At 39.6% G+C, this 13938-nt stretch overlaps 1 long non-coding RNA gene across 1 annotated transcript; it reads right to left on the bottom strand.

Annotated features, from left to right (window-relative positions):
- On the bottom strand, window positions 1-9797 carry LOC101849023. The gene is made up of 4 exons (XR_220113.3): window positions 9588-9797; window positions 4248-4339; window positions 3365-3415; window positions 1-2777 (listed from the first exon to the last, which is right to left on the bottom strand). It is a non-coding gene; the product is annotated as an uncharacterized LOC101849023 (long non-coding RNA).
- Window positions 9798-13938: the final 4141 nt, after the last annotated feature.

Raw genomic sequence — 13938 nt, 5'->3', positions numbered from 1 at the left:
GCAAGATTTTATAATTTATTAATTTCTTTATTATTTATTATCGCCCTTAGAGAAAATAATGAAAGAGCACTTAAAATCAAGCACTCTGTCAGCTAGGATCTATCATGTGTTTTGATTACTGACAAAAATATGACAAATGTTCATTTTCTGTGGAGGAACGTTCCTACTTCTATCATTATTCTGCAAAAGTTTCAATGTGGTAGGCTTATAATCTTTTACACATAACGAAAAATAAAACATAATGTTCCAAACACTCTGATAAATCCAAAACCACTCTCAAATACCGCCAAAAAACAGAACATACAGTCTTAAGCTAACATACTTTGGCCGTAGTAACTAACGACAAGAATAAATAATGAACATTGCCTGGCAGGAAATCCCTGTTATAACATAAACACAACACTGAAAGTGAAATATGTAATAATAATAAATACAATAGTAGTAATTAACTGCATTTATATCCACATGCAAAAGCATGCCCGTGTGTATTTTACATCTATTGTATTACAATTACCCTAGTAGTAGACTCTAGAAAACACAAACAACAATCCCAGCTTCCAGGGAAGCATACAGTGCAAGGTGTGGATTACACGTGCACAAAAGAAATACTTAACAAACAAAGAAGATCTTTCGCTATCTATAGAAGGGTACCCATTCCCACCTGGGTGAAGAAGAGACAGTTTGTGTCAAGTGTAAACATGCTGCATACTGCCATCATGATAGTCATCATAATCATCATAATAACCCTGGTGTCACACTCCGCAGCTCATGATACACATGTGCACACATAATAATAGACAACGCTTTCACTTACAACTTACATTGATAACTTTTTACTTTTACATAGTATTTTTTAAATTAAAGATCACATCAGACAAAGTGAAACAAGAATGCACATATGTTTTTTTTCTTACTTTTGATATTTCAAACAATGTGAAAGACATATTAGCTTAGCATTATGCATACCACAATATAAAATATATCAATTGTATACTTTTGATATATGCCTCCTTCAACACAATCCAGACATTATGGGGCAGGGTCATTTCCACTTTCCTGGCATCTGTGGTGTAGTGTTAGATGCTTTGCTGTCCCATGCAAAAGACTCTAGGTTCATTCCCCAGAGCGCCAAATTTTTATTGAGTATTGGTATTTCTGCTAGGATGTTATACTTGCATATATACCTCTCAGATCAGGGTGTCCCTGACAGACAGGGTCAGAAACCCATCTTAATTATCTAAATTGTGTTGATGGGGCCGTAAAAACACCTACACTTTTTATCAAAGTTTACTTCCACTCTGCCTGTCACAGTCAGGGCCAACTAAGGCTTAGTGGGATAGGGTATCCATGCAGAAAGATGGAGACATTTCATCAAATAGATTTTTTCTCCTCCAACGAACCCAACAAGCATTTTTCAAGCAATGGCAAATACTAATAATAGCCTAGCCATAACAACACCACACTCTGCTTTGATCAGTGTCAAAATGTCTGAAAGAAATCTATGTATGTACAATGAAAGTAAAAGTAGACGTGTACTAAACTTTTAACTACAAGTATTCTCATGTAGATCTAAACAGAATATCAATTCTGATGATGGGGTAAACTTCAAGTACCAGTAGGACCAGGTGCTTCTCCAGGTGTAGAATGTTTCTCTGGTAAAAATGTATTTGTACTCATAAACCAGTTCTGATTTTTTTTTCTCTCCTTCTACAAGAGTACCCATACTTGACAGTAACTTGTCTACATGTGACTGTGTAAAGTGCATGGATTTAACATCCCTATCAACACTTAGCTCATTTGGCAGGACCTCCAAATGTAACGCCCATCTCTGATTTTTTATTTTCATTTATTTATAATGTTACTCATGAATTGAAGTGAAGACCACACTCTTTTGCAATCATGTTGAAAGTCAGTAGAATGATTAGCAAACTTGTACTTCAATCGATGCTTGAGTATTGTCAACAGTGTGGATTTGGAATGTCATTAACGAACAAAGTTGAGTCTCTAATCAAGCTTGTTTATGTCTACTACTTCTTCCTCTTACGTTGTCAGTTTTTTGTCAAGACAAAGTGGTGTAAGTTTTCTTTTTACCATGGGTCCAGTTTTAGAGAATCACAAGAAAACAAAAGGAAAATCAGCAAAACATTTCCTCACCTGCACAGAAATATAAAAGTTACTGACTGAGACAAACTCAAGCACAAAAGTAGCCAACTTTCAGTGGCTGAGCTTATGCACAGTCAAGTCAATATGAGCAAAACACAAAACAGAGTTGAAAGCTATAGAATAGGTGAACTACTCCCAAGTCTTGTTTTGACATACAACAATGCATTTTCATTTGCCAAGGTGTAAGTGAACTTCACTTCACACAGGAAACAATAAATAGAGAAAATTATGACAGAGAACAAGAATACGCAGTGAGAGGGGTAAGTTGCATTTGTCTTCAGCATTGCTTGGAAATGTATTTGAGAAAGAAAAGGCAAGGTAAAAAAAGTCCCTGCTGTCTTAACCTTTCAAGAAAACTTTCATAGTCAGAATCAGATGAGACTTTTTAAATTTGATTTTAACAATAGATACTTTATCTCTGCTAAAATGATAACAATGCAAGTAGAAGAAAGAACATAAGATACAGAAATTGCGACTCGATTCATGTTAATACATCACAAAAATATGTAATTGAAAAAAAAAAGAAATCAAAGGAGACCAATCCATCAGCGAGTTGTTGAAGCTGTGTCCACTCTCATGTTCTCTAGAACCCATCTCTCTAAGTCAAAAGTGTACTGCAACAGAAAAAAGGGTGTCTGATGAGAATTTTTTCCCTGTAAAAAGTCCACTACCATGCACTATCATCAGCCATGGACTTAAGTTTGCAAAATACTGATGGGGCTGACAAAAAGTGCTAAAATACCGTAAAGATATTTATTAAGGCAAGGTGATTAAGTCTTTCAAATAAACTACACATGCACATTTCTCTCCTCACCTGCTAACATTCATTACCAACTATCTCTTTTCCTTCATTGATTCATCTCTGTATTTTCTTAAAAGTCTCAGAAACATAATATCTAGGGCTTCTTGTGTATACACTAGTATCTGAGATGTAGTGACTTGCACACTGAAGATACGAGTTCAATTTTCATTAGGGGTGGGGTGGGGGAGATAACATTTTATGTTATCATAAATATATTCTCCATCTTTTAACAGGAATGTAGCATCTCCACAGATCAGGTTGGGCCGTGACACATGATCAAAGCAGCCTGTCTCATAGCCATGAATGATCTAAATTGAGTCAATGGTGGTGTAACACATTTACACTCAAACTTCAACTGTATACACACATGGGTAAATGTTAAAATTATATTCTACTTACCGCTGAGGCTTCTCCGACTGCTCTAGAATCACTTATGTACATATTTGCAAACTGAGGACCAAACCAAAACGTAAAGCAAGTTATTCCATCATCATAGACAGGCGGACTAAAATTTCAGCATTGCGTAAAAATTTCTCCAACATCAAGGGCATTCAACATTTGGTCCTTCAACCTACAGTGTCAATTTTTTTATTTACACCTAACAAACAGAACATTCTTCGACTTGAATACATATACAGTATCTGTCCCCTTTCATTTTCAGGACCAATTATATATATATGCCTCTTCAGCTTTAGGCAGCCAACCTCTAAAGGCCTAGTACTATTCTTTGATTTTCAACTGTCAAGGTACCTTTACTGAACACAGTGTGAACACAAGACCTCAGACTTTACTATCCTTAACAGACAAGACTGAGTCCTGTGTCCTGCCAACTGTGATCAGGAGACAGACGTAAAAACCAGTCATTTATCAACCATACCCACAATAACTGGTTATTGAACCATGTACTTTGCACAGAGAAGTTCACACCTCACCTCTAGATGGTACCCATCTACAGTTCAAAAGACGACTATTCACGCTAATGCTTAATTTAAACTTATGTAGCACGACAATGTAAATTACACTGTCACTTCAATAGCAGACAAAAAGTTCCTCTCTAAGTTTAGATCTTTTCACAGAAAATACATTCAAACTACAGCACATTTGTTAACAGAAAGTGTTGACATAGTAGCACTGTTTCTCAAATTTCTGAAGGCCATCTTTTGTCTCATAATTATTCATAACTTCCAACTTCATATTTTAATACATGATACAACCTGTCTTGTGCAGCACCAATGTGAACAAAATTTAAAATTTAGTTAAAAGTTGGAAATTTATGTCATACCCGGGCAATGAAATTAGTTTGCTCTTGGAAAGGTTGATATTTGTCAGCAATCTTGAACTGAACACCAGACAATTCTGTGAATCCACGTCCAACTGTAAAAAGAAATTATTGCATTTCACCAATACAGAATAATTTGGAGACAAGAGAAAAGTGAATGCTTGCAGAACACAAAACATTTTTCAAAATGTGTGTAAACAAACAACAGACCACAAAAAGGTGGTCATCTTAAGGTGGAAAATTTATTACAGGTTCTCAACCATGTATCTTTATCAATAGAATTCAAATTTACATTCATCACAGAAGTAAGAAAAAAGAAGTTCACAAACAGAAATGTGAAAAGCAAAGAAGAAGAAAAGAGAGATAGAAAGATGCCTGCAAGAGGGCCATGACTTTGACAGGTTTAAAATCTGGGACTGGCGATGGAAGAGGGAAGTCAAGGCCAGTCGCAGTCTTTTTTAACTCACTCCTACCAACAACAATTAATTTCATGGATTTTCCAAAACAGCCAAAATTAAATTTGTACTGTAATTCTGAATTCGCTGCAGTTTTTGTATCACTGATAATTTTGGATCTGGACAAGGCGACCTTATTCACGATGCCAAAAAAATTAACCATTATGCCGTTCCAGCCTAAAGGAGAACTCAGATAAACGAGAAAATAGCAGCTTTGAATGCTGTTTGCAATTTAAAAATGATCTTGCTCACTTCACCCTCTATACCTGGCTTTCTTCCATTCTTCGAACGACTTTTACTTTCAAATTTTCTAGCGTTGCTGGGTCCGCACACGGGAAGAGAGGATTGAAGTCGAGTTCCGCACGCTGAGCAAGCGAGGCCTTGTCAACTGAGGCTGTTTTGCTATGTGCTCGCCTTCGCCCTCCGTAAACTCTATTGCATTCAGAGCACCGCTGCATTATTTTTCACACGAGTATTCCTGCGCTGCTTCCTCGTTCACTTTCAGTTTGAGCGACTGTAGTACTTCAGTCGTGCCTCTGTGCCAATGGTGGATGATTCCGAGTGCCTTGACGGCAGCCCGCAAACCATGTTCACGGCGTAGCAACTGCGAACATGAATTGCTCTCACCCATGACCTGGTGATGATCGAACTCCTTTTATTAAAATTTTGGAAGGACTTCCATAACGAGCGACCATCCCAACAAACACAATAAAGAAGAGACCTAACCCTTACCGTAACCATCCTATCCCTACCCCTTGCCTTCTATTCTACTCTGTCTCATGTATAGTGGTCGCCAGAGCTGGTAGTAACGGAGTACAAGTACTCCGGTACTTGTACTTACGTTACAATTTTCGGTACTTTTACTGTACTCCGGTATATTTTTGAAACCAGTACTTTTACTGTACTCCGATACTTTTTATAAAAGTACTTTTGAGTACTTTTGAGTACTTTTGAAGTACATTTTGAGTACTTTGGTAGCTTAATGAAAGGGTAAGTGCAGGCATTTCTGATCATAATTTACGGAACAAAAACCCGATCAACCGCCAAGAGTTAAAAGTTGAGATCAAAGAACGGCCCGTCGCCTCAAAGATCAGCCACTATCGTGAATGTGATCACAAGCGTTGTAAAACTCCATGAAACGGTACAGTGTTTGCTCCAGACGGGATCACACCAAGGTGTGAACTGACCGATGCGTTTCTTTTCCCCAAACATCGCACTCGCATCTGACCTCACCACCTAAACTTACATCACTCCCTGGGTGGGTAGGGCCTACAAGTTCGCTCCAGGCGGGATCACATCAAACTGTGAACTCTTCCCTGACCATTGAAAGCAGTTTTTCTCGAATTTGCGAGACAACCTGAATTTTAATTAGTGTGGTCACATCGTAATGGTGCGTAACGACAAAGGAGGTGGGGGTGGGGGGGGGGGGGGGGGGCCCAATCCGAGAGGAAAGCAAAAATTTTTGGACAGGTAAAGGGGAGGGGCAACACTGGGATAAACCGTAGGATACAGATCTCCCCCAAGACTCACGATAGGCTAATGAGTGTGTATATATAATATTATTTATGGCATGCCTCATGCCACTGTGATTGGTAATCAAGGTTGACCACTCTTTGCTTGCCAAATGTCATAAATCCACCCAGGAGTCACGTCAGTTCATGGGTCACTGTAGATTCTTCCTTGGCTTCGTTGGCTAAGATCCCATATTTTCCTTGCTTCCGAGCACTGGGATCTTAGGCGGAGACTACTGCAGTAGAGAATCTTTGGTTACACTACACTTACTAGACTCTAGGAAACGATTGTATTTTGGTTTGCCGTTGGCGCCGTGGACTACACAGTGTGACCAAAATCTGTCAGACCACTATAATCAATTGAAACTGAAACTGTGTTCTCAATGTGTATCTAACAATTTTTAGGCTGTCTAAATTTCTTTTAAACTTTTTTTTGGGTGGTTTTTGCTTAAGGCTACATTGATTCCTTGAGGATTTGTTAATGAAGAATTCAATGCACTTTTCCATTTCTATGCGGGCCATTTTCATCAATTTTATGTTTTCTTAAGAGCAACTTTGTATCTACATTTTTCAATTTGGATACTCTTTCTGTAGAACTTTCCAACCTCTAGGACTGACTTACATTTGATCACATTGTCTTGCTCAAACAAGTTCTATTCATAATAGCACTTACCCACTAGTTGCGTCTGTTCGTTTGGGTTGTTTTATGTTCAACTTCACGGACCATTTCCACCGTTCAGTGCGTACATTGTATATTCAAATGCTTTGTATACTGTTTACATTTTTAGTAATAAATAGCCTAATTTGTCAAATATACTGGATAAGTTATAAAATATGATGTTTTGAATAAGCGCTGAAGTGTTTTAGCATATTAGCAGAAAGTACTTAAAATGTACTCATAAGTACTTTTTTAAAAAGTACTTGTACTCAAGTACATTTTATAGGAAAGTACTTTTACTGTACTTAAGTACATTTTTTAGATTGTACTTAAATTTGTACTTAAGTACTTTTTAAAAAGTACTTTAACAGCTCTGGTGGTCGCTCGTAACGAAAGTCCTGTCTAAATTTTAAAATTCTTCTAAACTCAAGACCTCAAAATCTTGCTCGGTTTCTAATTTACTACTAAAAGTCTAAAGATATGATGGCAGTGATATTTATTTATAAAGATATGGCAGATAATAGATATCCACTGATTGTGATCTCAATCTCTAAATCAAAATAGGCCTACTCTAGACTTAGCCAACACAAGGCACCAGAAAAAAATGAAGGTTCTTTTTTTACTCACGCTCCCGTCTCATGTACACGTTTTATTTACTTTTTTTCTAGATCTAGAATCTAAATCCAATAACATTTGCCATGCTGAACACAAATAAAAGGCCTTCATTTTTGCCGCAAATCAATAGTTATTGATGTTTGAAAACAGAACTAGATCTATATACTATTATTACAGTAGGCTAGGACCAGTGGCATAGTCAGGCGCGGTTCGTCCATTGAGCACGGTCGTGCAGTGCCGCCCAAAATTGTAATGTTCTTTTACGTAAAACACCTACAATAACAAAATAAAAGACGCCAGAAACAAACACTAGCCAAATATTATATCAAAATCAAAATACGTTTCTCAGTGGCGGCGTAACTGTCATTTCTGTGTCTATAGCACCGTAAAACATCTACTATGCCATGCCAAAGTTCATGCGCTGTATCTATGCATAGCAGGATATTCAACAGTGGAAACCTGACCTATAATTCGCTCTTTGGGATAACCCAAGCGATGACGACACTCGTAGCGAGTTTGTCGGTACATTAATATTAATAAGACGGTACATCTCAAATGTGCTCCTGCCGAATAGTGCCGAAACATAGGCCACAGTAGGCAATCTAAAAATAAACGCGATAGACTGCACTATTCTATGCCAAAATTATGTCAGCCCCGGAGCAATCCAGCGGAGTGCTCAAGTGAATTCTGATTGGTTCATTGTCTTGCCGCTATTTTAAGTGACTCTGTGACCGTGAACCTGAGGGAGGTGAACGTGACACACTTAAGTCATCGTCCTATGAGTTGTGCTTTTGAACGGTTTTGTAGTGGAGTGGTGAAAGGTATTACTTGAGTGTTCAGTTCTAAAGCAGGATGAATGAAATTGACGTTTAGCTAACAAACAGATCTAGTTCTAGAAGTCAAAGCCACAAGTAAAAAGAATGAAAATAGAATCACAAGGTTCTCCCTCACCAAACCAAAGATCCTAAAATTATACACCATCTCATTTACTATGCCCTTGACTATCTTCAACCTAAGATAGCTTAATTGTGCACACCCACTTTTTAGACCCACGAGCCGCCCCTGGGCATAGTCTAGTAGGCCTAATATGATGACTAGTTTTTACCAACATGGGGGGTTTCGGGGCATGCCTTCCTGCATTTCACAATGATTTGATGCTTTGGCAATTAAGATTGATATACTTGGGTATTTTTTTACTTTCCCTCCCGTCTCACACTCAGCTACCAGTTGTATAATTTCTACTAAATATTGATGAGCTGAACACGAATATCAGCTTCATTTACGTCGCAAATTAATAGTTTTTGAAATATTTGATTGTTTTTAACCGAGATCGACATGCTTTGGACCAATCGGGGGATTCCAGGGAGGCCTGCCCCACTGGGGTAAAAGAAAATCTGGGGGGGGTTACAAGGGGGCATGCCCCCCCCCCCCCTGTTTTTACCCATAATTTGATATTTTAGTTAGATTTGAAATTGTCTTGAAAATAATTGATTTGATTTGCGACAGTTTTAGTGGCTTTATGTGTGATCTGCAGCAAACATTACTGCAGTTTGACCCCTGAAACAGTGCATCTGTGTGCGGGAGTGAAAGTAAAAATTTACCTTTACTTGAATACATTTGATTTGCAAGGATTTTTTAGAGGGGCCATGCCATACACACGCGTGTTCTGCAGCAAAAATTATGGCAGTTTAGCCCTCAAATCAGTGCACCTGGCATCTGTGTGTGCATAATGATAATATATGATAAATAAGAAGTAAAAATTTACCAAAATAAAATAATAAAAAAACGCAAAGGGCAGGTGGACTCATAATTACAGTGTAACACAGGAAAGGCACAATCACAAAGGAGCTAGCATAGATCTACTAGACTCTACTAATCGATCTAGATCTAGATCTAGATCTAGATTCTAGATCTTCTAGATCTATATATATAGATCTAATCTGGTCTACATCTAGATATAATATATCTAGACTCTAGATCTAGTCTAGATCTAGATCTAGATCTAGATTCTATAATCTAGAAGACGAAGATCTTTCTGATCTGTCCTTAACTGTACTTAGTCGCACAGGACAGGACTGGTACTGGTACCGGTAACAAAACTCACTTGTTTGATATCTTGTTTCATCGAATTGGTAAATGTTATTATTCGACGAAGGTACCAAGCGTTCCATGGTGGTCGTAACTGGCGGACCGACAAAATTTCTTCAATGCACACACACACACTTCAATACACTGAGACCAGTCAGAGTCGGTGCGGTGGGCAGGTAGGGTCCTTCCTTGTTTTGTTTCCTTTTATCCAGCAGCAACTTCCGACTTTTCTACCATCCACTTCCTTGTTTCTACGCTCTTCAGCTGCTCTTTCTTTGTTCTTCTCGGAAGGAGTGAAAGCGAAACCAGTTTTAAAAGGAGATAACTCTATGGTGCTGACCGACAAGAAACAAAACGTGTGTGTGTGTGTGTGTGAGAGAGAGAGAGAGGGGAGAGAGAGAGAGAGAGAGAGAGAGAGAGAGAGAGAGAGAGAGAGAGAGAGGCTTTTTTTCGTATCATCTGTTTTATCATTATATAATAAAATAGAAGCAACAGAAGTGTTGTTTCTTATGAGAGACTGCTGAGAATATTATTCGCAGAAGGAAAAGAAATCAAATGAGTTAGTGCTTGTGATGAAGCCCACGTGGAGCGCTCACTGTTAAAAACAACCAGGAAACGACAAATGCAGTTTGGGGGACACCTGAATAGACAATGTCTTGAACATCTAGATTTTCTAATTCTCGAAGGCAAGCGAGGCAGGGGTAGGCCCAGAGCAACCTACTTTGGGAACGTAAACATGGGAAACGGGGGAACGACCATGGAAACGTAGATTTTCTAACCTTTTTTAATGAGCATCCGAGCAAAGGAATGAATGGAGAACCATGATCGCCGATGTCTGTCACAGATCTGGCACTGGATGAATGAATAGTAGGGGAACTTCGATTTGATTTTTGAACAAATTCCAAATTATACCAACTCCAACTTGTTTCCGAGATAGATCCAAATATCATACTATTATAAGTATTTAAGGAAGTCTTTGCCCCTCTTGAAAACCCTTAAGCTGAAGCTGTTTGGGGGGGGGGGGATTATTCACACTCAAAATGTTACACAAAAGCTTGTGTGCATAAAAAAAAATGTGCCCCCCCCCCCCCCCCTCCTTTTTTTTTTTTGCCCCTCCCTGTTTCCACGTATTTGTTGTGGGGGGTGGAAGGTCTTTTTCCAAAAGCCGGGTTTAAGCGGCGTCCTTTTAAGATTCTTCTTCGCGCTTTCTTTTTTTTTCCAAACAAAAAAACTTTTAAATAATTTTTTCTCCTTTTTTCGGAGATTTTTTGGGGGGGGGGGGGGGGGGGGGGGGCCTTTATTTTTCCGTGGAAAGGGTCAACGGTGGGCTTTTTTAGCATTCCTAAAAATATAAGCTAATAATACGCATGCCAATAAGTTTAAGCCTAGATCTATACAATAAACGTTTTTTTTTTTTTTTTTCCCCCCCCCTTTTTTTTTGGGGGGGGGGGGGGGGGGGGGCGGGGCGTAAGTATTTTACGGCGCTCGCAATTGCATTATGGTCATATGAGTGCGCGGGACACCCCAAACATTTTCAGTTAGTAGGAAATTTTGAGTTTTGCCCGGGTGGCGCCGAAGCCTATTCTTATCGAGTTTAGACCATCAAGGGATGTTTAACGTCGAAAGAGTCAAACGTAGGCTATTATAGTAGTCCTATAAATATAGGCTAATATAATATGCATGCCAATTTAAGCTTATACAACTAATGTATAGTTTTATACGTGTAATAATTGTCTGTGTGGGAAGTATTACCCCACTGGGTTCGTGTGGGTGAATTATATATTATTATAATACATAATCTGTTCTGCATAGTCGCAGTCAGAATTTATAATCATCAGTCGCCGTAGCCTTCATTACTTCATGTCACACAACATCACTGGTCACCCAGCTTTTCGCCTGATAGAGCGAACAATTATATTTGTATTGGGCTTGATTCCAGCCCAAGAAGTTTTAAATTCAGTCTATGACTACGATATGTTTTTTTTGGTGTGTTTAATCGAGGCTTATTATACTTTAGTAAGTTTTAGCTCATGGTAAACAATTAATATACTTGCTATTGTCAGAGTTAAAAGTAAGAGCAAGAGCAGTGACACAGTTAACTGGAGGCTATAGCGCTGGAGGATGTTCTTGTAGTATATGTATTATGATGTATCTTTAATTGGACACCGTCTCGCTCATAAGCTAAACGCTCTCTGCATGAAAAAATTTTTGTTCAGAGTTGGTTATTCACAATGTTGATGTTGGGTAGAGATTACTGTGATGTAGCGAAGCGATGCACATTTGGACATTAAAATTGGCATTTAGGAATTTGAACAAATAAGGCGGGGGGGGGGGGGGGGGGGGGGGGGGGTGCACGAGGCTACGTGATAGAGCGTCGGAGTTCGAATCCGAGCAACCCCTTCCTCAAGCCCCCTGCATACACTCACATAGACGACCACTATAAATATAATATCTATTATAATATTATCGCTGTCGCTCTATACTTTTGCGCACTTGCAGCGGATGGTATAAGATTAGTAAAGAGCACGGCAACACAATAACGGCCATTTGTTGCAGAAAAGAGGTAAAAAGGCGGAAGGAAAGTGGTAAAGGTGTCGATCTCAACCTCGATACTGCAATAGTCTACCCCTCCCCCCCCTCCCCCGCGTATTTCCGACACACTACATTTACATTTGAACGGTATACTCTCTTCAAAAAGTCAGGGAGCACAACCACATGTGCGGTGGAAATGGGTACCCCCCCCAAATCCTCCAGTGCCAGATTTGCGACAGTCATCGATGACCATGGTTCTCCATTCATTCATTTGCTCGGATGCTCTTAAATTTAAAAAAATAATAATTGAAGGTATTGATACAAGGCTCAGTAACGAGAGTGTTCTCCAATATTATTATTAGCCAAGCACTCCCTGTGCCTGCCGTGCAGCCCTGGCATTGAGGAAAATAGGACTGATGTGGTGCTAGTGTGTCGTACGAGCCGACTAAATTATGGCGAACCAGGTAGTGACTCCCGAAACAGTCATCCTCCCTCCAGGTCGAGGGTTGAGTCACGATGACAACAGCCTCTTGCTTAAAAAGAACCTGTTACAGAGACACATACAAGCTAAAATCATTAAATATCTGCTTGGCGCTTGGCTAGTCGTGGATTTCCTCCAAAATGAGAGTTTATGGTGTGAGGCAGTGAAAGCTGAAATAAAGCTGCTGTGCAGAAGCTTCCACCATCATCCAAGTCCAAGTCTATCGAGATTGGATAGGGGAGCGTTAGAACCCTTAGTGAGGCTGGGAAAACCGCACAGGTTCTCCAAGAGATGCACCGATACCACCTACACATACTGGGAATCAGCGAAACCCACTTGAACTAGTCTGGACAGAAGCGAATGAAGGAGGGGGAGTTTTTCATTTTTCAGGAAATGGCAGTGATGGACAACTCAGGGAAGGAGTAGGGAGGATCATATTCAAAACAGCTCAAAAGACTTTCAATGGCTGGGAAGCGCACGGTCCAAGGATCATCATGACCTCTTTTGGAACTAAGAAAGAACTCAAGAAAAGAGATGGTAGGAAGAAGGTCATAAACATGAGCATCATACAAGTGTATGCCCCAACCAACGTTAAAGAAGAGAATAAAGATGACTTCTACAACCGCCTGCAGAGTGTGATCGACAAACTTCCAAGACCTCAACATTTTCATTGGAGACCTAAATGAGGGAGGTAGGTAGGGACAATAGTCACTGTGAGGAAATCATGGGCAGACAAGGATTAGGAGAGGCAAATGACAACGGAGAAAGATTCCAGAACTTCTGTGCATTCAACAACTTGGTTATAGGAGGAACAATCTTCCTACACAAACGGATGCATAAGGCCACTTGGGTCTCCTCGGATGGAACAACGGAAAACCAGATTGACCATTTTTGCATTTCCCGAAAGTTTAGACGCTCACTGGAGGACGTCCGAGTCTTACGAGGAGCAGACGTGGCATCAGACCACCATTTGATCCTTGGAAAGATGAAACTGAAATTGAGAAGGTATGAACAAATCATAACTGGAAGTCGCCAAAAGTATGAAGTGAACCTTCCGAAAGACTCAGTAAAGAAAAATGATTTCAAGTTGGAACTGAAGAACAGATTTCAAGCCCTTCAAGATCTGGATGAATGTGAAGTCAACGAACACCATGCTCTCTGTCATCTTAGTTGTAGCTGCCGTGCCAGAGAATTGGGTTATGGGGCAGATCTAAGAGTAAAAGCGCATTCCTGTGTTTAATTTAAATCTCAGTTTAATTAAGAGCAGGATGTGAAGGGCTTATTTCTACGGGTAAGGGGTATATCGCCATCTCCCCCCCCCTCCCCCCACCCGTCCTTTCACAGACAGGAAAAG

The sequence above is a fragment of the Aplysia californica genome, unplaced genomic scaffold (assembly GCF_000002075.1).
Source record: "Aplysia californica isolate F4 #8 unplaced genomic scaffold, AplCal3.0 scaffold00025, whole genome shotgun sequence".
NCBI classification, from domain to species: domain Eukaryota; kingdom Metazoa; phylum Mollusca; class Gastropoda; order Aplysiida; family Aplysiidae; genus Aplysia; species Aplysia californica.
Note: the sequence above shows the minus strand (reverse complement) of the source record. Positions and strands in the feature narration are given on the sequence as shown.